The following is a 25,732-nucleotide window of genomic DNA, read 5'->3' on the forward strand; positions in this document are numbered from 1 at the left end:
TATACATTTGAGTAGAACGTGCAATACACACAAAAGCTATCAAATCTTGATTTGTAAACGGTGAAACCAAAACTGAGTTAGCTCCCCATCAGCATGGTTTTCGAAAACCTAATCGTAATATGCAGCTATCTTTTTGTTGCACTTACATTAAATTAATTTTGTTCACATGTTTTAATTATTATGTCATAGGTATTTCAGAGTTGTCACCACACACATGACAACTCTGCAATTTGTCTTTTTAAAGATATTTCTTGTTTTCCTTTAAAAAATTTCAAACATTTACATTAAATTGTTTCTGTTTCTAATGAAATATAGGGTCCAAAGAAATTACCCGGTAGTTATCTTTTGTAAAAAAGCCCAACAATAACCCAGAATTCAGTTCTCTATGGCGAACGTTTGTTGTATTGTTTGATGTTTATGAGACAACTTCCTGCTAACAACAAAATTTAATTACTTTGGTTTAAGCAAGAATTGGTAATAGATGTGTTTGTATTCAAGTTGTTTAATGTATATATATATATGTTACAAGGTTAGGCTATCATCATCGGCCCTGACGAGGTTTAATACCCGATTACAGTATTTGACAGGTAATCATTCACATCCATTGTTTGTCCATTTCTATCTACTGTTCTGCAGGACCGAGCTTCTTTTAAGTGAAACTTCAGGACACGTGCCTATTGATGTAAATTACCGTCAAACGATCTTCTCTGTATACGTAGGTTCTGCTCAAACCAATACAGTTATTAATTATTAATAAAAGTGTTTTGAGATTTTCAAAAGGTTTCCCCGTCATCATCATCTGGCCCGGTGATTACAAGAAAGGAAAATGGTGATATGAATATAGCAGAACTTACAAGTGTTTTGTGTGAAATATTTATCCAGTACACCTAACCATTACTGAAGGATCAAGCGCGTCGCCAGCAGTCGGGTAACAATCATCTACGCTGATAACATCACCGTGCCTAATCTATAAATCAACAAGTCAACCATACAATATTTAAATTTTTTATAAGATTCCTTTTTGTATTCTTCTGACAATCTCGTAACTTCTGAGTATAACATGTAAACACACAGCCGAAAACAAATGTGTTTGGGAAAAACAAAAACATCCTGCAGTTGATTGTCAAGATTGCATTACAGTTAAGAATCATGCTTGATGCCTAGCAACGACCTTTGATTTTCTGTCTACACTCTTATTTTCAATAATTGATATTTTTTCATACACAGACCTCTATCATGTTAGTTGATGTCATGAATATTTCATAGGCTAGCATTGCCTCACTTCCTCGCTGACTGGCACAGCACTCAGTTCTACATTGAGTTATATCTGCCAAACGTTTCTACCATGCCTATGAAGGTATTTCAAATGTGACCTTCTCTGACAAGCAGCATACACACACAAGGTCATGAAGAAATGAAAGTGTTTTCAGGAGATAGTCTCAGACAGTGCTTTGCGTGCTGTAACAGCGACGTCAATTCAAAGTATACAAGCACTGTTTATTTTGGAACTGGAAAATATTTTGATTTCTTTTTAGGTCACAAACAAAACGGAAAATTAGGGCCAACATCAAACCTCAGTCATATTTTTTTCACCAATACTGATTTTTTTTATATGTAGACAAAGGATTTCTTGGAATGCTGACAAAAGTTCAGAGTCATAGTAATACTAAATCAATGGCAGTATTCACACCCTTGAAAGTTTGTGACATAATACAGTGACATTATAAACAGACATTTTATCGGCTAAATTAACACTTGGTCATCCAATTAACCACTGTGTAAAGGCCGGATCATCACGGAACAAAAAAAGTTCCCCTAAGCACTAATCCTGAGGAGGAAGTCAAAGTAAACTTAATACATGTAGTTGATCCCACTTAACAGTCATTCTAAGCAAACAAGCAATATGTTACAATTTTACATGCATATATACATTAACCCTGTGAGAAAAAAACACTTATTTTTCAAATAGCTAAATATAAGCAACCTTGACCTTTGACCTTCAGTCCAAATAGTTTGGAATAATATGTTGTTGTTCTAAATTGCATCATTGATAATCCACTGTCTGCTTAGTTTAAAAAAAAAGCCAAAGATGTTCCTATACAGACCTTATCTGTTTACAGATAATTGGTCTCCCAGTAGCTGATTTGGAAAAAAGATACAAGCTCGGCATTCCCTCGAAAAAACAATCTGACAGAAGCAACTTGTAGTAGTATTATGTAATTATTTTATCATAAACCTTCCTGTCAGTGAGGATTTCTTGGGTTTCTCCTCATACCTGAGTTTGATATTGATATCCATCAAATTAAATCATAAACAAGATTGAATTTAATTATCTAAGAGATAAAAAAAAAAATCTTAAAAACTTAATCACAGTTTTGGAGATCATCATTTGATACCCTTCCCTTAGTTGAGGGCTCGGGGGTACATAGTAATTACTTTGTCATTGTCTGCATACCTGTGTCTGTAGTAAACAGCTGGTGTAAAAGATAACTCTTGAATACCTCATTGGATTCAGTTCATATGTACACAACAGTATTGAAACACCAAGTTCTACACCTGAATACATTATGGTCATTGGTCAAGGTTAAAGGGTCAAAGATCATACTTGACCACTCTAGATCTGTAGCTGGGAGGGTATCTGTGTCCGCCCCAACACTATGTTTTGATAAGAGGAGATCGATCTAGACAGCTAAGGTAGTCGGGTGGTGTGGAGGATAGACTAGTGAACTCGGCTTTAACCAAGATGATTAGGATATGATTCCATATTTGGGTATGAAAAGATAATTAGGTTACTTGTCCAGCCATTTGTTTTGGGTACTCCAGTTTACACCCATATTAATACCTCCTGTGCACTGCCATCCAGGCCAACAAGAAACTTGAATAAATATTAATAAAACTTGTTCCTCTATTTGGTGTAGAATAAAGATGATTACACCCCAACTTTTGAACATGTTTACACCTCATTTCCTTGCCATGGCTGTTTCAGTTAGACACATAAAAAAAACACTTGAACAAATAATTTGGGTCTCTTAAGCTTAAATCTGACAAAATTTTCTATAATTTGACATGAACAAGTCTTGAATCACTGAAGAAGTCACTTGTATAGATTAATTCTTTAAGTAATGCAGTTATATATAATGAACTAGGTTGGATATTGCACTTGGTGTTTTTGTGAGCTGCAATTCGTCAGTTATATGACTTTTCTACATCAGCAAGAAACAATCATTATCAAACCAATTACAAATTTCTCAAATTTGTTATAAAAATATTTCACTGTTTGTTTATAGTGATGATTTGTGGAGGCAAACATCACTTAATACTACCTCGTTAGTTTAGGATACATCCCCAGTTTGGGATTGGCCAACGAGGTGATAACAAGCGGTGTTAACAGTTCTCCCCAATATCAAGTCTTGTCACACTGGTTAGCTGACATTTATTAGCTCTTCATGTTGTATTTTCATGCGTTAAGTGGTTCATCCCTTTTCCTCCCTCTTTCACGTATAGCTGAGCCAGCAAAAGCAGAACAATAGTAATTATCAATTGACTCAATCAATCATTTCCACATTACATGCTGCCGATTTTGTAAGTTGTGAATCATCCTGTAATATGCCACGGTTTCCCATGCGTTATTGGCATATTTTCGACTTTTAGGTAATTTGATTAATCAGTCATAGATCAGGCGATGTAAAAGCTTTTCATTGTACGAGTTGAGATTGTCCACAAATTAACTGATTTATTGTAGCTAGAGTTTGTAGTGGAGCCTGCCTGTTATTGTGCCTCTGTTAAAGCTTGGTATTGATCCCATTGCAGGCGCAGCAACATCAGCGCGAGTGAAGAGGCAGGTATCGTTAGTTAGTCACCACAACTTCGACAAAGAGCAATATTTCTCATCAATATTATGCTGGGAATTGTGTACATATACACTTGGCCTTTATGGGACAAAGGCTTGGCTGGTGCTGCTCTGTAGCCACTTAACTCTCCGCTTCCTGGTACATCTCCGGCACATCCAAGATCCTCCTTATGTATCCCGCATTCCCTGAAACATACGATACACACCATGATACATTGGATACATCCCACATCCCCTGAAACATACAATGTATCCCACCATGCATCAGATACCACCATCATTCTCAGATAAAACGGATAAATCCCATGTCCCTGTATACAGCAGATATATCTCACATCCTCTGAGCATATGACACGTTCCACAATACTTTGGATAAACAATGAAGGTATTCCTATCTTAAAGTCTAGCAATTGTATATATATGGTTATAGGGTGGGATCTCAAAAGTTTCGATGCTATGACATAGAAACTTAATCCTTAGGGGTGTGCCCAGACCCTGGAGCTAATTCTGATAGCACAATTGTGTTTGTCTCTACATGCACAGCAATTGTATTTATGGTAATGGGGTAGGAATCTCAATCATTTTCATGTTGTGACCAAGGTATTAGGTACTCAGGGGTGGGATCAGACCCCAGGGTAAACCAAGTTGCTTTGTGGTGCTTGAGGTGGGTGTGGTGGGGATCTCATGAAGTTATTACCCAGGGACTATTAGGTCTCCACGGTGGGGTTGCACTATAAATCTGTTGTGACCCCAACCCTCAATCCCTTGGAAGCCAGCCCCTTTCCCTTTGATTACACAAAAATTTGAAGGCAGATATGGGAAAAAAGGGAAGTTATGGGGTACTAGTATATGGAAATGGTCACATGACAATCATTTTATCATATAATACACATCTTAAAAATATTTTAGTACCATGTAAAAGTTATTTAAATTGAGTATAATTGAGGCAGGATTTTTAAATGTGTTAAATCGAAAGTAAAATGGATAATGTATGTGCCAGCAGAAACAGTGTGTAAGGGCAGATGAGGGTCAGTCCAGAATACAGCCTATGCACAGCTAGCAGTATTTCTCAGGTGAAACAACTCATATCACAGACAAATATGTACTTAACCTTTAGCTTATACCCAATACATTTACCAAATATTCAACATTCACGACAAATGCACATCACATCTCTGAAACACGTCACATTCCCGCAAATCCCACAAGCCAACCTCTATTACTGTCAGGTTAGACATTACGTGTTCCTCGGACACAGCTGCTACATATTGGTCTTATGACAGTTGAAAAGTAAACAAAAACAAATAGATTGAATAATAATTGATCCTATATTCATAGTGGGGGAAAGGGACTTGAATTTATTGGGTGAAGGGCTGAATAATCCAATGTATTGATGGATTCCGGACAGACAGACATATCATCATTACGGACTTAAATTACGACAGTAGTGAGATGGCAGTGAATAGTATTGGCTTGCGGTGACCTTCAGTACATCAAAACCGATGCTGTGAAATTGAGATTTATCCAGCGAGAGAAACCGAGTGGATTCCACTTATTGGATATCCGACATTGCCTAGCACTGGGGCTGTATCATAGCAGAGTATCTGTCCCCGACAAGCAAACATCATTACAACATTGATTTGTGTCTGTATGCAAAAGTGAAAATCAAATTTGACAAGTTTTTTATCGTCCTCCTCAGACAATGACAGTATGTAGATAAAGGATGATAGACAGAAAGAATAAACACAGTCGCGTGTGCTCAAGGCTTTAAAACACAACATGTCCATATTTAATCACTATACGTCGGGGTCTCCTAAACCCCTAACCCATTTACACACATCAAGAAGACTAACAATACCCGTTCTTTTACTTACCAGATGGTATGCTCGTCTTATAGTATTCTTAGATAACACCTGCCTTGGGTGAAAGACATATTTTTTCTAAGGCTATTAATGTTCACATTAATTGATTTTTAAAAGATTCAGCAATTATGGTAAACTTATTAATTGTGAAAACCAAAATTAGGATTTATTTTATAGGACTAATACTTATGTTACGCCATCGTAACATAAGTATGTTTATGCAGTCAAATCCTAAAATTAACACAGCTGGAAGATGGTTACACTCTCTCCAGATCTAAATCATTAAATATTTTCTATCCTTATATGGTTAAATACCAATGTCCTATTCTGTTTATAGTAAAAGTATCCCTACTAAGTTTCTTCACGAAAAAGTATCACAGAAATTCCTATTCCTGTACTTTCAAGGTTTCCTACAGTAACGATGAACTTGATCATTGGTGACTCCGACTAATGGTATTCTCATCTGAGAAATCTATTCGGAAACTAAGAGAACTTGACAAGTGATTAATTTCCCATAGCAAAATATTTGCAAAGAAACAGATTTTTGTAATAATTAATCGTAGTAGATATTGACATTTGACGATGCAACTGACCATAAAGCAAGCCCTGCAGACATCTTCTGTTGACCCGAGGCAGTGTAGAAACTGACCCGAGGCAGTGTAGAAACTGTAAAGTTCAAAGTGATCTACTCATGTGATCAGTACAAAACACTGACACAAACAGGTTCAAAATTTTTTCAGATTTCTTAACCAAGAAGATAAAACTGAAGATTATAAATTGGAAGATGACAAATTTTTAAAACAGAAAGTTGACAAAATCCTTGTTATGTTGTAACAATGCATTTTTTGTCTATTCATTTCTGTAAAATTCTGCAATGGTAATAATCCTGAATAGTTATTAAATTTTGTTATAGCTATTAAAATCTCAAAGGCCAATCAAAGGTAACATTACATCACTGTTAATCCTTCTCAACCAATCAGATGCTCTGTTCCAACAAGATGTAATGTGTTGGGAATCATGCTGCCATAGATTTAAATCTATAAAATCCATGAGTGTGATAGTGTTTTACCACTATATTCAATTATATGGGTATTTTAAACAGTTAATTATGCTATGAATTTTTCCATTATTAAGTTTGAAAATGCCTTTAAAACTTTCTAGACTCACTTTGTCTTGAAGGTGAGGCAGATGTAAAATTAGAATGGTTTGGGATATTATCAGGTTTTCTATAAAACTAGATATCAGATTTTGATTGGCACATGTATTTGATAAGATGCAGCACCTTTTGAGTAAATGAAATAAACAATTCTCAGAAGAAAAGTAACATACACATTTAAGTCAGAATAATTTTACCTCATTATAAAAACAACTCCTCCTTAACTGCTAAATGTTTAGTAAGAGAAAAAATCAATATGGTTTTTGACTAGCTGAGGAAACTTTCATCATCTAAGTTACAAATACATGTCAGAAGATGGCTTGTTGGAGCCTGTCTGTAGTCCCTCAGCTAGCCTCACTGATGGGGATATGTACATCCCTCAGAGTTCATGTTACTGCAGGGGATACTTATGTCATTATCCCTCAGCTAGCCTCACTGATGGGGATATGTACATCCCTCAGAGTTCATGTCACTGCAGGGGATACCTATGTCATTATTCCTCAGCTAACCTCACAGATGGGTATGTGTACATCATTATCTTTCACCTAGCCTCACTGATGGGGATATATACATCGTTATCCCTCACCTAACCTCACTAAGGAGGATATTTAGGTTGTTATCTTTCACCTTGTACTCCAGAGGGGATATGTACATCATTATCAGTGATAATCACTCAGTTAAACTCCACTTACTTCACTGAAAGGATATGTTTGTCATTATCACTCAGCTAACCCTATCTTAATATGAGGGATATTAACATAAACTGCCGTTGAGCTAACCTTTCTGAAATGGATATTTATATCAAAAGATTGAAAGATATTTTATGATGTAGGGGCAGTTTATTATGTCAATACGTTTTCTAGCTCCTACAGGACCTGTTTGGGACAGAGCCTGTTTGGAACAAAAGATGTACATGTTTGACGATCCTGATGTAGGGCCTGTCTCCCAATGTCAATATGTGTCCCGGGTCCTGCTGTGAAGGCGAAAGATGAGCTATGTTGTCAGTGTGTGGGACGTACCAGGTTGATAAATATCACCCCTACATTCCTCATTCTCTACGGATTTCTTTTGATAATGACAGAGATTCTATATTAATTCAGTGAACTATGATAGATTTAAATTTCAAGTCTCTGATGTTGGTCTTTCTCTTTCAAGTACAGACCACTATCATACCTGTAGGTCAAGCTTTGGAAGCCATCACACTTTTCCCCTTGTCCTTATCTGACACCGACCGACTATATCTTATTACCTGTGTGTTCACCAAAAGTCCCTGCTCAAGTTTCACTTGCTTACAATAAATCTGACTAATACATTCTCAAAAGAACTTAAAAAAATCTTTCTAGTTACCAGTCAACAAAGCGGACAAAAATGCTTTGATTCAACTTGAATAATACTTTTTATATATTTTATCATAGATGTCTGTAAATGAATAAAAGACTTCCAATCTATACACTACCAGTTATGTAATCAGATAGGAACTGATGAATAAAATACCTTATTTGAACACCTATCTAATGACAAATATATAGTCATTATAAACTATAATGCTAACCTGCATTATCCAACAATCAACAAAGAGTAATACAGGCGACGAGAAGGCTCTGGTGACATTGTGCTGATACACATTGATAGTCACTATCAAGTTTCCTAAATCAGCCAAGTACAGGTCACAAACAAAGGAACTCTTCTGTTTAAAGTCACAAAGTAAAGGAGATTTCAACAATCAATGTCCTGTTCCATACAAAGAAACAGACAATATCAAGTCACATATAACAGACAGTAAAGGAAACAGACAACATCAAGTCACATACAACAGCCAGTAAAGGAAACAGACAATATCAAGGCACATACAACAGCCAGAAAAGGAAACAGACAATATCAAGTCACATATAACATACAGTAAAGGAAACAGACAATATCAAGTCACATATAACATACAGTAAAGGAAACAGACAATATCAAGGCACATACAACAGCCAGAAAAGGAAACAGACAATATCAAGTAACATATAACAGACAGTCAAGGAAACAGACAACATCAAGGCACATACAACAGCCAGAAAAGGAAACAGACAAAATCAAGTCACATACAACAGAAAGTAAAGGACACAGACAACATCAAGGCACACACAACAGGAAGTAAAGGACACAGACAACATCAAGTCACACACAACAGAAAGTAAAGGACACAGACAACATCAAGTCACATACAACAGAAAGTAAAGGACACACAACACATCAGTCATATACAACAGACAGAAAGAGTCTGATGCAGGCATTCATAAACCATAATTCAAAAATCACAAAGTAAAGTGGACTCTTAAATATAACAAGACAAGCACCTCCAGATAAAAGTAGAAGGCTTAATAGATGAGTGCTCTCATATGCCAAAGAATACAGCAAAACACAAAGGGGTCTATTAAACAGTGTCATATTTACAAGCAATGTTTATCATCCATTTAACTCTTAAGATGAAACATAATTCACGCTTTCTCATTCCACGGTTTATCGGTCATAACAAAAGCATATGTAAATACTAAATAAGTGTACATGAGGCTTAAATTAAATTTGACGTTTGAGGGTATATGCATGCACCTTTGTTGTGTATTTGTCAAGGCCTTGTGTAGAAGCTGAGGTGTTTTCAATACCAGTAAATATCATATTACACTTGAGAGTGATGTTGATTTGTAGACAGACCTGGTGAGGCTAGAGTGGGTGTATTTGTACATTTTGGGGTGTGCACCTCGGTTATCACTGCCTCCACTAATGGGTCTGCCGATATAGACGACATACATCATAAAAAATGCCAAATGGATTTCTCCATCCTTACCCTGTTGATAATAATATTTGCCTCTTACTTAGTGAAATGGTATTTACATTGCTATATTGACATTTGATATCTTAAACCCTCTCATAGGCAATATTAACTTTAGAAAGCATTTTAAGTGAAACTTCTTGCATAAAAACATCTCGCCAAATATACAAGGAGATGAATGCAGAGACATTTAAAACATTTAAAATGAAAAACTAGCAAATGTAATTTGTCCAATATATTCAATAAAGAATGCAATAAGATTCTTTAAATGGATGGAAATACAGACGTCTCCCCGACAGATTGATAATACACCTGAACAGAGGATGACCTCTGCACTGAACATGTCATGTTTTCAGTACTTAAAATCAAATCACAAAGTGTATTTGTGTTTCCTAAGGATATGAAAAACATCAATGCTGTGTGTATAATCATTTTGAAATATTTGCTTTGAAAATCAAAACTGCCATAGGAGAAGTAACAAACTGAGTAGGTAGTCATACACAACTGTTTATATTTACCTACTGTTACCTATGTATACTATTGGATCTCTGTTCAATCTTGCATTGTTATTATATACAAGGTACACAGCATTAATATGCCAGTATTGTAAGTCAGAGTTAATCGTGTTAGAGAGGCAGCTACCCAAAGTTTCTATGTACCAGTTATCTCCCCTTACACACACTTGTCTACCTGTGTTACAGACTTGACAGGTGAGACAGAGGATAAGCTGTATGACAACAGGTATAATCTTTTATCTCCACAATAGACCAGTCTACAAACACGTCACCTGACCTCGGGTAACTCACAGGTAAGTCATTAACGAGAAACACTAGCATCACTTGGCCAGTCCTTAGAAGGAGATATATGTTATTAAGTATGCTAAGGCTACAAATAGGCCTCCCTTGCTACTTGTGGTAATCAGGTAACAGATACTCAACAAATCTTGGCTGCAATCTACCTTTGGGTGTTTTTCGAAATGGCTGCTGAAATAAAGTACTGACAAAGATTAATTTCTATAATCAATACCTCCTCTTTTCATCCCCTATTCAACGAATATCATGCTATTAAACTAAATTATTTCCCAGTCAGGATGTATATACAACAAAGGAAATCAATAAATCTGTAACTTACCTGTGAAGAAAGTGCCCGCCTGGCTCATACTTCCAGCACTAATTAAACATTAGCCGAGCTAATTGATCATGAAGAGGCCGTCTCATTACCATATAACTTTTGTAATTTACTTTTAACAATTTCATTTTCTGATGTAGTTACTGAATATTTGATAGAAGTAGTATTTTAGCAACATTGAATTTGTTTTCCCACTTTTGTATTTATTTCTGTATTTATGTGTTAAATGTCACATACTCCCCTTGTGTCTGTGTGTTTAGTGCCATTCCTCCTTAATTTTGCCACTCCTCCGGTATCTGTGTTTAGTGGCACTCCTCCTGTATCTGTGTTTTGTGGCACTCCTCCTGTATCTGTGTTTAGTGGCACTCCTCCTGTATTTGTGTTTTGTGCCCCTCCTCCTGTATCTGTGTTTAGTGGCAATCCTCCTTTATCTGTGTGTTTAGTGGCAATCCTCCTGTATCTGTGTTTTAAGTGTCGCTCCTCCTTTATCTGTTTCTGTTAAGTGGCACTCCTCCTATATTTGTGTGTTTAGGGGCACTCCTCCTGTATCTGTGTTTTGTGGCACTCCTCCTGTATCTGTGTTTAGTGGCAAACCTCCTTTATCTGTGTGTTTAGTGGCACTCCTCCTGTATTTGTGTTTTGTGCCACTCCTCCTGTATCTGTGTGTTTAGTGGCACTCCTCCTGTATCTGTGTGTTAAGTGTCGCTCTTCCTTTATCTGTTTCTGTTAAGTGGCACTCCTCCTATATTTGTGTGTTTAGTGGCACTCCTCCTGTATCTGTGTTTTGTGGCACTCCTCCTGTATCTGTGTTTAGTGCCACTCCTCCTGTATCTGTGTTTAGTGCCACTCCTCCTGTATCTGCATGTTTAGTGCCACTCCTCCTGTATCTGCATGTTTAGTGCCACTCCTCCTGTATCTGCATGTTAAGTGGCACTCCTCATGTATCTGTGTGTTTAGTGGCACTCCTCCTGTATCTGTATATTTAGTGGCACTCCTCCTGCATCGCTGTAAAACCCAATTTTTTCCCAATAGACAATGAATATCAGTTAAAATGACCATGGTTTTTATCTTTGTGTCATTCACCTTTAAATTCATTGCAATTTTGCTGAGTTCGCTGTAATCTCTCTTTATAGCATTTCTGTATGATTCCAGCTCATATCCCTTAGAATAGTACAACCAGTACATGAGTTCAATCAAATAGCAAGATTTCCCTACTAAATCCCTGTATTACACCATTAAAGACATACAAGACACAAATTTTTAATAGTCACTGGCTGATGAGAGTGAAAGGACATTTAAGTTTGGTTTGATTGTGTTTATAGTACATGACATTTCATAACTAAAAACTGATTTATAAACTGAACCAGTCCTATGAAACAGACAATCAGTTAAAAGTTGTCTCTTTGATATCAATATATATTGATGGATTAAAACAGGTATCTATATTAATTGATTAAAACGGGTATTTATATTAATTGATTAAAACAGGATATTAAAACAGGTATCTATATCAATTGATTAAAATAGGTATCTATATTGATTGATTAAAACAGATATCTATATTGATGGATTAAAACAGGTATCTATATTAATTGATTAAAACAGGTATCTATATTGATGGATTAGAACAGGTATCTATATTGATGGATTAAAACAGGTATCTATATTAATTGATTAAAACAGGTATTTATATTAATTGATTAAAACAGCATATTAAAACAGGTATCTATATCAATTGATTAAAATAGGTATCTATATTGATTGATTAAAACAGGTATCTATATTGATTGATTAAAACAGGTATCTGCAATGATGGATTAAAACAGGTATCTGTAATGATGGATTATAATAGGTATCTATATTGATTGATTAAAACAGGTATCTATATTGGTGTATTAAAGAATGCTTTAGCAATCATATAACCTGATTTTCAAGCAGGATGTACCGGAAATCTCCACTCAGTGTATAACAGAATAACATTAAGCCTACTAAGTTCTAACTGTTTATATCCAGATCTCAAACAATTGTATTGAGGACATGAGATTTGATTAAGTATCTGTTGGTAGATTGTTTGAAGGATCTACATGTACTCTATGTTTTTCCTGTGATGATCCGTATTGCTTGACCTGAAAATACAATGGAAATATGAACAATAATATTAATTAATGGGTTTAAGAGACTGGTATTAAGGATCTCAATCTTATAGTGATGATTTCTTGCAAATTCAAATTTATTATTATCGACCCTTTATGAAACCAGTTTATGTAGTGTATTTTATTAGTTGTAAGGTTTACTGTATATGTAGTGTATTAGTTGTAAGGTTAACTATATATATATTGTATCAGTTGTAAGGTTATAAACTGTATATATATTGTTTCAGTTGTAAGGTTTACTGTATATGTAGTATATCAGTTGTAAGGTTTACTGTATATGTAGTGTATAAGTTACAGGTTTACTGTATATGTAGTGTATTAGTTAAAAAGATTAACAGTATATATATTGTATTAGTTGTAAGGTTATAAACTGTATATATATTGTATCAGTTGTAAGGACTTTACTGTTTTTATATGTAGTGTATTAGTTGTAAGGTTAACAGTATATATATTGTATTAGTTGTAAGGTTATAAACTGTATATATATTGTATCAGTTGTAAGGTTTACTGTATATATATGTAGTGTATTAGTTGTAAGCTTAAGGTTAACAGTATATCTATTGTATTAGTTGTAAGATTTACTGTATATATATTGTATTAGTTGTAGGTTTACTGTATATGTAGTGTACTATAGTTATAGGTTTACTGTATATGTAGTGTATTAGTTGTAAGGTTAACAGTATATATATTGTATTAGTTGTAAGGTTATAAACTGTATATATATTGTATCAGTTGTAAGGTTTACTGTATATATATGTAGTGTATTAGTTGTAAGCTTAAGGTTAACAGTATATCTATTGTATTAGTTGTAAGATTTACTGTATATATATTGTATTAGTTGTAGGTTTACTGTATATGTAGTGTACTATAGTTATAGGTTTACTGTATATGTAGTGTATTAGTTGTAAGGTTAACAGTATATATATTGTATTAGTTGTAAGGTTATAAACTGTATATATATTGTATCAGTTGTAAGGTTTACTGTATATATATGTAGTGTATTAGTTGTAAGCTTAAGGTTAACAGTATATCTATTGTATTAATTGTAAGATTTACTGTATATATATTGTATTAGTTGTAGGTTTACTGTATATGTAGTGTACTATAGTTATAGGTTTACTGTATATGTAGTGTATTAGTTATAAGGTTTACTGTTTATGTAGTGTATTAGTTATAAGGTTTACTGTATATGTAGTGTATTAGTTATAGGTTTACTGTATATGTAGTGCATTAGTTAAAAAGGTTAACAGTATATATATTGTATTAGTTGTAAGGTTATAAACTGTATATATATTGTATCAGTTGTAAGGTTTACTGTATATATATGTAGTGTATTAGTTGTAAGGTTAACTGTAGTTGTAGTGTATTAGTTGTACATGTTGAGAGTTACTGGTTAGTTCAGCTGTACTCTGATCATGACCTCTGACATTTTAGCCTCATCATGATCCATGTTTTCCATCACAAAAAGCAGGAGAGGCAATGATAGCTAATGTGTGTTGTATCTGTTTCATTGTAGGGGTGTAAGAATACCACGGCCAGTCAAAGATATAATTGTTACATTATTAAACTCTCTAACACGAAAATACAAGTCGATATAGGCATATTGATGTCACAGATGGTGACGCAGGTGAGCATTAACGCATCAGATTCTAAATTAGAAACAAGTTGGCGTACAATGAAAGCTAGAGACTAATAAGGAACTAGCGTATAGCCTAATCTCTGGCGAATTTATATCAGGAGAGCTTGTATCACATTGTAAAATCAATGTTTTTATCATGATGATCATTGTGGACCACAAACCTGTAGCTATGTCATACCTGTGGTGACATTTACTACATATAGCCAGGTATTTACTACAATTTGGTTATTGTTAATATTACCAAGCTGTGGTAAATACCTTAGCCATTAATAACAGAGAGTGTAGGCTTAAAAGAGCTCTTCAATTTGTAATTATCATGAACGCATTTGTCCTCCAAATTGAGGATTGTTGATGGTTAATTATTACTGAAAATTTTACAAAATGTGGCTGAAATATGATCAGTTGGTCACAATAGACTTTTCTGTTGACAGATGAAATGCGGACACAGCAGTACAGGATAAGCTCACCTTAGGTCATTCTAAGGTGAGCTACAAATATAGGATCAATTGTGAATTCCTGAAATTATATTTTTGTCAATGTGGTCAAATTATCAATTTGTAGTAGCTGTTACAGGGATCTCATAAAACATAACATGACCTCGCACAAGAGAGGTGTCAGTACAAGTAATGTGTGAGGCATAACTGGAAAGGACACAATGTGTGTACACCAACAATGATAACATTCTATTATAACAAGAGGCCCAGATCTAGAGGGCCTGTATCGCTCACCTGTTTATATTGTTACATGAAACTGACATTTACATAAGACATTTTAACATTTCTTAAACGCTTCTTAAGATATTGTTGTTTGAAATCTCAAATTTTAATTTTAAAGCTTTTAACCCTAGTTGACCTTTGACTCCAGCTACCACTTAAAGCTGACATTTGACCTCATTACTGTAATTAAGAAAAAGATTCACAGCTGGTCATAACATACCAAGGTACATGTATCATGACTAGACCAAATGCTTCTTATGATATCGTTGTTTGAAGTTTTTAACATATTTGACCCCTGTGACCTTGAAAAAAGGTCAGGGTCATTGTAATGAGGAAACTTTATAGAACTCCATCCCGGGTACCTACTGGCAAAATATCATGACAAGAAGATTGTTAAAGCTTTTATCCCATGTTGACCTTCAATCCTTAACTAGCACTAAAGTTGACCTTTGACCTCAATACATCTGATATCTGTACATGAACACCTGTAATTACAAAATAACTGATTTTAGTACATGAACACCTGTAATTACAATACATCTGATACCTGTACATGAACACCTGTAATTACAAAACATCTGATATCTGTCCATGAACACCTGTAACTTTAATACATCTGTTACCTGTACGTGAACACCTGTAATTACAAAATATCTGATATTAGTACATGAACACCTGAAATTACAATACATCTGATATGCGTACATGAACACCTATAATTACAATACATCTGATATCTGTACATGAACACCTGTAATTACAAAATATCTGATATTAGTACATGAACTCCTGTAATTACAATACATCTGATATCTGTACATGAACACCTGTAACTTTAATACATCTGTTATCTGTACATGAACACCTGTAATTACAAAATATCTGATATTAGTACATGAACACCTGTAATTACAATACATCTGATATTAGTACATGAACACCTGTAACTTTAATACATCTGTTACCTGCACATGAACACCTGTAATTACAAAATATCTGATATTAGTACATGAACACATGTAATTACAATACATCTGATATCTGTATATGAACACCTGTAACTTTAATACATCTGTTCTCTGTACATGAACACCTGTAATTACAATACATCTGATATCTGTACATGAACAGCTGTATCCTCAATACATCTGTTATCTGTACATGAACACCTGTTATTTCAATACATCTGATATTAGTACATGAACACCTGTAATTACAAAATGTCTGATATTAGTACATGAACACCTGTTATTTCAATACATCTGGTATTAGTACATGAACGCCTGTAATTACAATACGTCTGATATCTGTACACAAACACATGTAATTACAATACATCTAATATCTGTACATGAACAGCTGTATCCTCAATACACCTGTTATCTGTACATGACCACCTGTAATTACAAAATGTCTGATATTAGTACATGAACACCTGTAATTACAATACATCTGATATTAGTACACGAACACCTGTAATTACAATACGTCTGATATCTGTACATGGACACCTTTAATTACAATACATCTGATATCTGTACATGAACACCTGTATCCTCAATACATCTGTTATCTGTACATGAACACCTGTAATTACAATACATCTGATATCTGTACATGAACACCTGTGATTACAATACATCTGATATCTGTACACAAACACCTGTAATTACAATACATCTGATATCTGTACCTGAACACCTGTAATTACAATACATCTGATATCTGTACATGAATACCTGTATCCTCAATACATCTGTTATTTGTACATGAACACCTGTAATTACAATACATCTGAGATCTGTACATGAACACCTGTAATTACAATACATCTGATATCTGTACATGAACACCTGTAACTTCAATACGTCTGTTACCTGTACATGAACACCTGTAATTACAAAATATCTGATATTAGTACATGAACACCTGTAATTACAATACATCTGATACCTGTACATGAACACCTGTAACTGCAATACATCTGATACCTGTACATGAACACCCGTAATTACAATTCATCTGATACCTTTACATGAACACCTGTAATTACAATACATCTGATATTAGTACATGAACACCTGTAATTACAACATCTGATACCTGTACATGAACACCAGTAACTTCAATACATCTGATACCTTTACCTGAACAGATGTAATTACAATACATCTGATACCTGTACATGAACACCTGTTACTTCAATACATCTGATACCTGTACATGAACACCCGTAATTTCAATTCATCTGATACCTGTACATGAACACCTGTAACTGCAATACATCTGATACCTGTACATGAACACCCGTAATTTCAATTCATCTGATACCTGTACATGATCACCTGTAATTTCAATTCATCTGATACCTTTACATGAACACCTGTAATTACACATAATTATTTCTTTCACAACTAAATCCTTATTTTCTTTGTTAGTTAAAATTTTAAAGAACAGAACATTTCCAACCCTCTTTACACTGGTACATATATGTGCTTACAGCTCAATGTAGTCAACTTTTTCACGTGCCATACATATTAGGAGAAATTATTTTAACTACGGTAATTCATTCTAAAGAATGAAATTATCTTTACAATTTTCCCTCAATTTTGCTATGAGGTATTAAGACATACAAACAGCTGTATTCTTTACACAAACTCACTATTTTTTACATGAAACTCTATCCCTGACAGTGAGATATGATCAATAAATTAATTTGGTTATTTTTAATCCTAACTTAGTAAAGAATTGTTTCCCTAATCATCTGTTCATAAAGTATCTTAATTAACCCAGGTTTGCTAATAACTGATTTGAAATTTGTCGGGCAGCTTTGAGAAAATACAAAAAACTGCATTCTGTATCCTGGAATGAGAAGCAATGTAATTGTAATACAAACAGGACTATATTTGTCACCAGCGGCAGTTTGTGTGAATTGACGGTAAGGTGATGTGGTGGTAGAACCCCGTTACACCAATGCCACAGTATAATTACCAGATAGTGCCTGGGTAATTAGATGAACTTTGGTACACATCAAGAATAAGTTATTTGTGTGATTAAATCACCCAGATCCTCGTGTCACTGATTACCGCTATATTGATTTTCCTTGGCGACTTCCCTAAGCGAAATGTCAAATTTGATGCAGCAGTGATTTTCAAATTAACAAAAAAAACAAGAGAAAAGAATAAAAGAAATACTTGCATTATCAAAGAAAATAAGTTTGAATCATTCAGGGGATATTTTTTTTCTAAATCAGTCTTTTTTCCTATGACAAAATCATATCATTAAGTGGAATAAAATATTTTTTCAAAACATGATGTTTTTTGTTTTGTTAAAAGTCTTGTGTCAAAAATAGTAAACAAGTATATAGTGTTATGACACTGTCTCTCCTTACACAGCGCTCTGCCCATTTCCCATTGTTCACCTTAGGGTTGAAAACATTTAATCAATAACATTTTACTGGCAAAAGAATCAGTGATCCATCCTAAAGCAAGGAGGCTGGAAATCAACAGCGACCATCATCTCATCTCCATCTCCACCAGGGGTAGGCACAGCAGCGACAGTGTTAGTGCTAGTCAAGTGGAGTAGATTGCCTCACCAGCAACTTGCAATGGTCGGGAACTAATAGGAACACACCGATTGGGCAATATCACAAGCTTTAGCGCAGCCGGCACAAATACCATTTCCTGGCCTCGTTAAGGTGATACAATGTTTAGTGCGTTTGTATTGGTACATTATTTAGCTGCAAAACAAATCCTGCTGTCGACTTGTTTGTTCCTGAGCTGTCTGAGTTTGTCAGCGGTGTGGCGGGCCACTGTAGCGGCATCAGGAGCTCCCGCACAGTGTGGCCACAACAACTTGCTTGCCTTCTCACCTTGTTAATAAATCATACTGTTAGTTGAGCCCCTCTAACTCTCCGTTTAGGTATACTCGCTACAGTAATTGCAGGTTAATTGCTGGGCGAGCAAGTCTAAATCAGGTGGGCAATCCCCCCATCATTACACTACAGCATACTGTTTTAGCAATCGGAAAAAATAATGATACATTGATATTTAAATGTTTCATTATTGACAGCTTCTTTAAAATATTGTGGAATTAAGTGAGTTACCACAGATTATTGATGGATAATGAATTGAAAGGAACATTAAGGATAAAAAAGGTTAGCTCATCGGGGGGAGTTAACAGTAATTGAGGATGAGTGAGTTTTTTCAGGGTCAGCAGTAAATGAGAATGAGTCAAGTTAGGTGGGGGTGTCAACTGTCAGTAGGGATCAGTGAGATTTGGTGGGGGTGTCAACTGTCAGTAGGGATCAGTTAGATTTGATGGGGGTGTAAACCTTCTGTGGGGGATCAGTGAGATGTGGTAGGGTGTCAACTGTCAGTGGGGATCAGTGAGATTTGGTGGGGTGGCAACTGTCTGTGGGGGATCAGTGAGATTTGGTGGGGGTGTGAACTGTCAGTAGAGATCAGTGAGATTTGGTGGGGTGTCAACTGTCTGTTGGGAACAGTGAGATTTGGTGGGGGTGTCAACTGTCAGTGGGGAACAGTGAGATTTGGTGGGGGTGTCAACTGTCTGTGGGGATCAGTGAGATGTGGTAGGGTGTCAACTGTCAGTGGGGATCAGTGAGATTTGGTGGGGGTGTAAACCTTCTGTGGGGGATCAATGAGATTTGGTGGGGTGTGTCAACTGTCTGTTTGGATCAGTGAGATTTGGTGGGGCGTAAACTGTCTGTGGGGATCAGTGAGATGTGGTAGGGCGTCAACTGTCAGTGGGGATCTGTGAGATTTGGTGGGGTGTCAACTGTCAGTGGGGATCAGTGAGATTTGGTGGGGGTGTCAACTGTCAGTGGGGATCAGTGAGATTTGGTGGGGTGTCAACTGTTTGTGGGGGATCAGCGATATTTGGTGGGGGTGTCAACTGTCAGTAGGGATCAGTGAGATTTGGGGGGTGGGGGTCAACTGTCAATTAGGGATCAGTGGGGTTAGGATTGGTGCCAATTGTCAATTGGGGATCAGTGAGATTTGGTGGGGGTGTCAACTGTCAGTTGGGATCAGTGAGATTTGGTGGGGTGTCAACTGTTTGTGGGGGATCAGTGAGATTTGGTGGGGGTGTCAACTGTCTGTTTTGAACAGTGAGATTTGGTGGGTGTGTCAACTGTCTGTTGGGAACAGTGAGATTTGGTGGGTGTGTCATCTGTCTGTTAGGAACAGTTAGATTTGGTGGGTGTGTCATCTGTCTGTTTGGAACAGTGATATTTGGTGGGGGTGTCAACTGTCAGTGGGGATCAGTGAGATTTGGTGGGATGTCAACTGTCTGTGGGGATCAGTAAGATTTGGTGGAGGTGGGTTAGAGGGTATGTGAGGCGAGTATGGGGTGTCAACTGTCGGTAGGGGACCAGTGAGATTGTTGGAGATGGGTTAGAGGGTATGATAGGGTGAGTATGGGGTGACAACTGTAAGTAGGGAATACATTGGTTTGAATGGTGACAACTGTTAATCAAGAATCAGAAGGGTTATATAGGGATCAGTGAGGAGAGGAATCATTTATGAAATTTCTTATCATTAACAAATAGCTACTGATGCAGTGTAGTAAGATGTGTCATGAGCTAGATGCACTGTTACACAAATGGCTTATCAATTGCATTAATATTTGAGAGCCTTCGACATGTATGTAGGATTCAGGTACAACTAAATTAAGAGTTAATGCAACAGTAGCTGATACTTGGCATCTTCTCTCGTACTTCACTATCAGATGATGCCATTAAGACAAATGACACTAGTAGTCACTTAATCTTAATGGCCACACTAGTAGCCACTTAATCCTGATGTCCACACTAGTAGTCACTTAATCTTGATGGCCACACTAGAAGCCACTAAATCCTGATGTCCACAGTAGTAGCCACTTAATCTTGATGTCCACACTAGTAGCCACTTAATCTTGATGACCACACTAGTAGTCACTTCATCTTGATGGCCATACTAGTAGCCACTTAATCCTGATGTCCACACTAGTAGTCACTTAATCTTGATGGCCACACTAGTAGCCACTAAATCCTGATGTCCACACTAGTAGTCACTTAATCTTGATGGCCACACTAGTAGTCACTTAATCTTGATGGCCACACTAGTAGCCACTTAATCTTGATGGCCACACTAGTAGTCACTTAATATTGATGGCCACACTAGTAGCCACTTAATCTTGATGGCCACACTAGTAGTCACTTAATATTGATGGCCACACTAGTAGCCACTTAATCTTGATGGCCACACTAGTAGTCACTTAATATTGATGGCCACACTAGTAGCCACTTAATCTTGATGGCCACACTAGTAGTCACTTAATATTTATGGCCACACTAGTAGCCACTTAATCTTGATGGCCACACTAGTAGTCACTTAATCTTGATGGCCACACTAGTAGCCACTTAATCTTGATGGCCACACTAGTAGTCACTTAATCTTGATGGCCACACTAGTACCCACTAAATCTTGATGGCCACACTAGTAGTCACTTAATCCTGATGTCCACACTAGTAGTCACTTAATCTTGATGGTCACACTAGTAGTCACTTAATCTTGATGGCCATACTAGTAGTCACTTAATCTTGATGGTCACACTAGTAGCCACTAAATCTTACTTAATCTTGATGGCCACACTAGTAGCCACTAAATCTTGATGGCCAAACTAGTAGCCACTTAATCTTGATGGTCACACTAGTAGCCACTAAATCTTACTTAGTCTTGATGGCCACACTAGTAGCCACTAAATCTTGATGGCCAAACTAGTAGCCACTTAATCTTGATGGTCACACTAGTAGCCAATTAATCTTGATGGTCTCACTAGTAGTCACTTAATCTTGATGGCCATACTAGTAGTCACTTAATCTTGATGGTCACACTAGTAGTCACTTAATCTTGATGGCCATACTAGTAGTCACTTAATCGTGATGGTCACACTAGTAGCCACTAAATCTTACTTAATCTTGATGGCCACACTAGTAGCCACTAAATCTTGATGGCCAAACTAGTAACCACTTAATCTTGATGGTCACACTAGTAGCCACTTAATCTTGATGGCCACACTAGTAGTCACTGAATATTGATGGCCACACTAGTAGCCACTTAATCTTGATGGTCACACTAGTAGCAAATTAATCTTGATGGTCACACTAGTAGTCACTTAATCTTGATGGCCATACTATTAGTCACTTAATCTTGATGGTCACACTAGTAGCCACTTAATCTTGATGGCCAAACTAGTAGTCACTGAATATTGATGGCCACACTAGTAGCCACTTAATCTTGACGGCCACACTAGTAGCCACTTATTGTTTGTGACCAGAATAGTGTGGGCACATCTTGGTAACCAGACTTGTGGTCACTAAAATTAAGTGACCATATCTATCAAAGTAGTCCTGGGAACCAGACTTGTGGTCACTAACATTAAGTGACCATATCTATCAAAGTAATCCTGGTAACCAGACTTGTGGTCACTAACATTAAGTGACCATATCTATCAAAGTAGTCCTGGTGACCAGAATTGTGGTCACTAACATTAAGTGACCATATCTATCAAAGTAGTCCTGGTAACCAGACTTGTGGTCACTTACATTAAGTGTCCATATCTATCAAAGTAGTCCTGGTAACCAGACTTGTGGTCACTAACATTAAGTGACCATATCTATCAAAGTAGTCCTGGTAACCAGACTTGTGGTCACTAACATTAAGTGACCATATCTATCAAAGTAGTCCTGGTAACCAGTGTACCATTTAGTGCCACTATTTCAGATTGTGAAATAAAGATGGTACCCAAAGTTCAGACTATGGAATACAGATACACCAAACTGAACTGGATGAAACCTACTTTTTATGACATGATTTTTTTTTGTTGTGTATAAAACTGGTCTTTGCGTTTGCACATTCACTGATAAATAACGCTTTGTGAAGTAAATCACAGAAATACCTTTTGTATCACTCCAGCAGTTACACTTGGTAATGATGTAATTCCCTGTAAATTGCACTGATAACAAAACTTCATCTTCAAAAATGATTATTGTTTGCTATTTATATTCTTGGTCAGAATTCCTCGTTTGAAGATGTAATGCTCCAATTTAAAGGCTTCCGTTTAATTCTTATCTTAGACATGAATTCCTTAGAATCATATGTCTCGCCTATCCCAGCTGGATACCAGAATTTTAAACAAAGAAATTGTGTAAAATTCTTGATTACTCAAATCTCGGTGAAATTCAGCATCAGCAGGAAGGAAGGTACTGCTGTTACAGCGACAGGTTAGGTTTTGCCTCGGTGTTGGGTTGTCTGCCCATCAATGCGGAGACATGATGATAGTGTACAGAACCAGAAATTAATAACGGCAGTAGACGGTGTTTAGGAGCATTAAAGTGCATGCTCAGGATGTCAATGCTGTTTAAACTCAGATTGGTACAACACATGTACTTAGACTTGATCAAGTACAAGTAAAACCCAGTAATGATACATCTCTAAATCATCTTTTTCACAGGAACAACTTTTTATGATGACAGTTGGAAAGGATTCCCACATGTATACTTCAAAAAGGTATAACAGGTATTCCATAACATACTTATAAAATCGATACTGTCCTCCTGTGATTTTCAAACAAGAATAGATAAACCAGTTGGCTAGTACTAACAGGTTTGGCTAGTACTAACAGGTTTGGCTAGTACTAACAGGTTTGGCTAGTACTAACAGGTTTGGAATACATTGATAAGTTGGATCCTTACGACCTATTTGTTATTGTTAGAAACAGAACCAAGGTAACGATAGGCCCAGCAGTTTGTAACACCAACCAACAGTGTCACACTCTCAAGGATGTCTTACTGACTAGCCTCGAACTACTCACAACAAAGTTTTACGTCACCGCTGGACTTGTTTTCCGAGAAGTCATAATTTTATTTGTCGGACTAAGATACGGTGTCAGTGTTGGGGTCATTTACTGATGTGCAGCCTATTAAGTCTCTCATTATTATTTTATTTTCATAGATTGTAGATCTTTGTCAGAGTATTGATATGCTGCTGAAATCCAGCTGTTTCCTGTTGATTAACTACAGGCTGAAGCACTTATGTAAGTGTGACACTTCACCACAAAGCTTCAAGGGCCAAATCTGCCTAGTAGATTCGGTAGTGTTTACTTTATCTTGGTCAGAGCAAAAAATCTTGTATTAGGATCTGTCAATATCTCCTTAAAAAACAGCATCTTATTAATCTAGAGATAAAATCTTATAAGTAAGTATATAAAGAGAACAGGCTGGGGTTGAATAGTATTTAAACAAGAGGTCCATCAGGCCTGTATCATCCACCTTTTTCTTTTGTTATCTGAGTTGGACAAGAAGTCAAAAATATTTCCACTCACTTCAGATCAAGTTGGCCATTTCAATTTTTTATTTATCACAAAAATTAAAATAACAACAATTGCCAAGTACTGTTTGGTGTCACATGTCAAATTAGACTAAAGTTGCTTTTGCAGTCATAGTACTATGAATGCTTTTTTCATTTAGTAGGTTCATACATTGGAGTTAATCAAAAGTTTCGCTTAAAGGAATGTCCAAACAAGGACAGAATATTCCAAAAACGTCATCAGAATGTATGGAAGTCAGACTGTCATAAAACAGATTTTACTATAACATTCTCCAACATGTTGATGTCAAGCGGTGTTCGAGACTTGTTATGGTAACATTCTGTGAATGCAATAATCACCAAAGAACAGACACAGTTAACACTGAATGAGCACATGTCAAGTATTCACGACAATAAATATATAACACAAAACTGTAGGCCAGGCAAAAAGGTACCAGTTTAAAGAGTAGAAGGAAATTTATTGATATCGTTTATACACCATACAGTAAACAGGAAGCCAGGTTTGATTCAGGTGTCAGGTGGAACATCCCCCATCCCTCACTATCATCCAACAGCTAGGTGCATATTTGTGAATACAAGACTTTGCCAAGTATGTGCAATGTCTGCAGGGAGAGTTGGAGAAATGGCTTAATTTATTACTTGTACATTTTATCACTACATGTTGATGATAAGTAGTGCATGAAAATAATTTGAAATCTCACCAATAATAAGCTACAGATGTTGGGGAGTTCTATCCATGATTTATTTAGATCCTCAAGTAACACTCCACAGTAACATGTACTGTAGGAAAGCTAGAACAACTTATGTCTTAACTTATAAATCAAATCTATCGTGAAATCACATATAATTGTAAAAATGGTAAGCTAAAGATCAAAATCTACAGTCTGGTTTTCACCAAACACAACCATAGACCCCTCAGTCTGAAGTTCACTAAACATCATAGACCACTCAGTCTGAAGTTCACTAAACATCATAGACCACTCAGTCTGAAGTTCACTAAACATCATAGACCACTCAGTCTGAA

The 25,732-nt window shown here is 36.2% G+C and overlaps 1 protein-coding gene and 1 long non-coding RNA gene across 3 annotated transcripts in view; one reads left to right on the top strand and one right to left on the bottom strand.

The window, feature by feature from the left end:
* The window catches only part of LOC110448903 (zinc finger MIZ domain-containing protein 1-like), a 233,241-nt gene that overhangs the window by 19,624 nt on the left and 187,885 nt on the right, over positions 1-25,732 (top strand). Inside the window, exon 2 of the mRNA XM_021495396.1 lies at positions 10,385-10,491. The gene's annotated coding sequence lies outside the window, so the exon portion shown is untranslated. The remainder of the gene's footprint in view (positions 1-10,384; positions 10,492-25,732) is intronic.
* The window catches only part of LOC110448907, a 48,842-nt gene continuing 24,101 nt past the window's right edge, over positions 992-25,732 (bottom strand). The window contains exons 1-2 of one of the 2 annotated variants that reach the window (XR_002462794.1): positions 8,421-8,705; positions 992-4,036 (exon numbers count right to left, since the gene is read on the bottom strand). This is a non-coding gene — a long non-coding RNA (uncharacterized LOC110448907). Of the gene's footprint in view, positions 4,037-8,420; positions 8,706-25,732 lie in introns of those variants that run through there. The other variant, XR_002462793.1, reaches the window with a different exon arrangement.

The sequence above is a fragment of the Mizuhopecten yessoensis genome, unplaced genomic scaffold, assembly GCF_002113885.1.
Source record: "Mizuhopecten yessoensis strain PY_sf001 unplaced genomic scaffold, ASM211388v2 scaffold4373_2, whole genome shotgun sequence".
Lineage (NCBI taxonomy): Eukaryota > Metazoa > Mollusca > Bivalvia > Pectinida > Pectinidae > Mizuhopecten > Mizuhopecten yessoensis.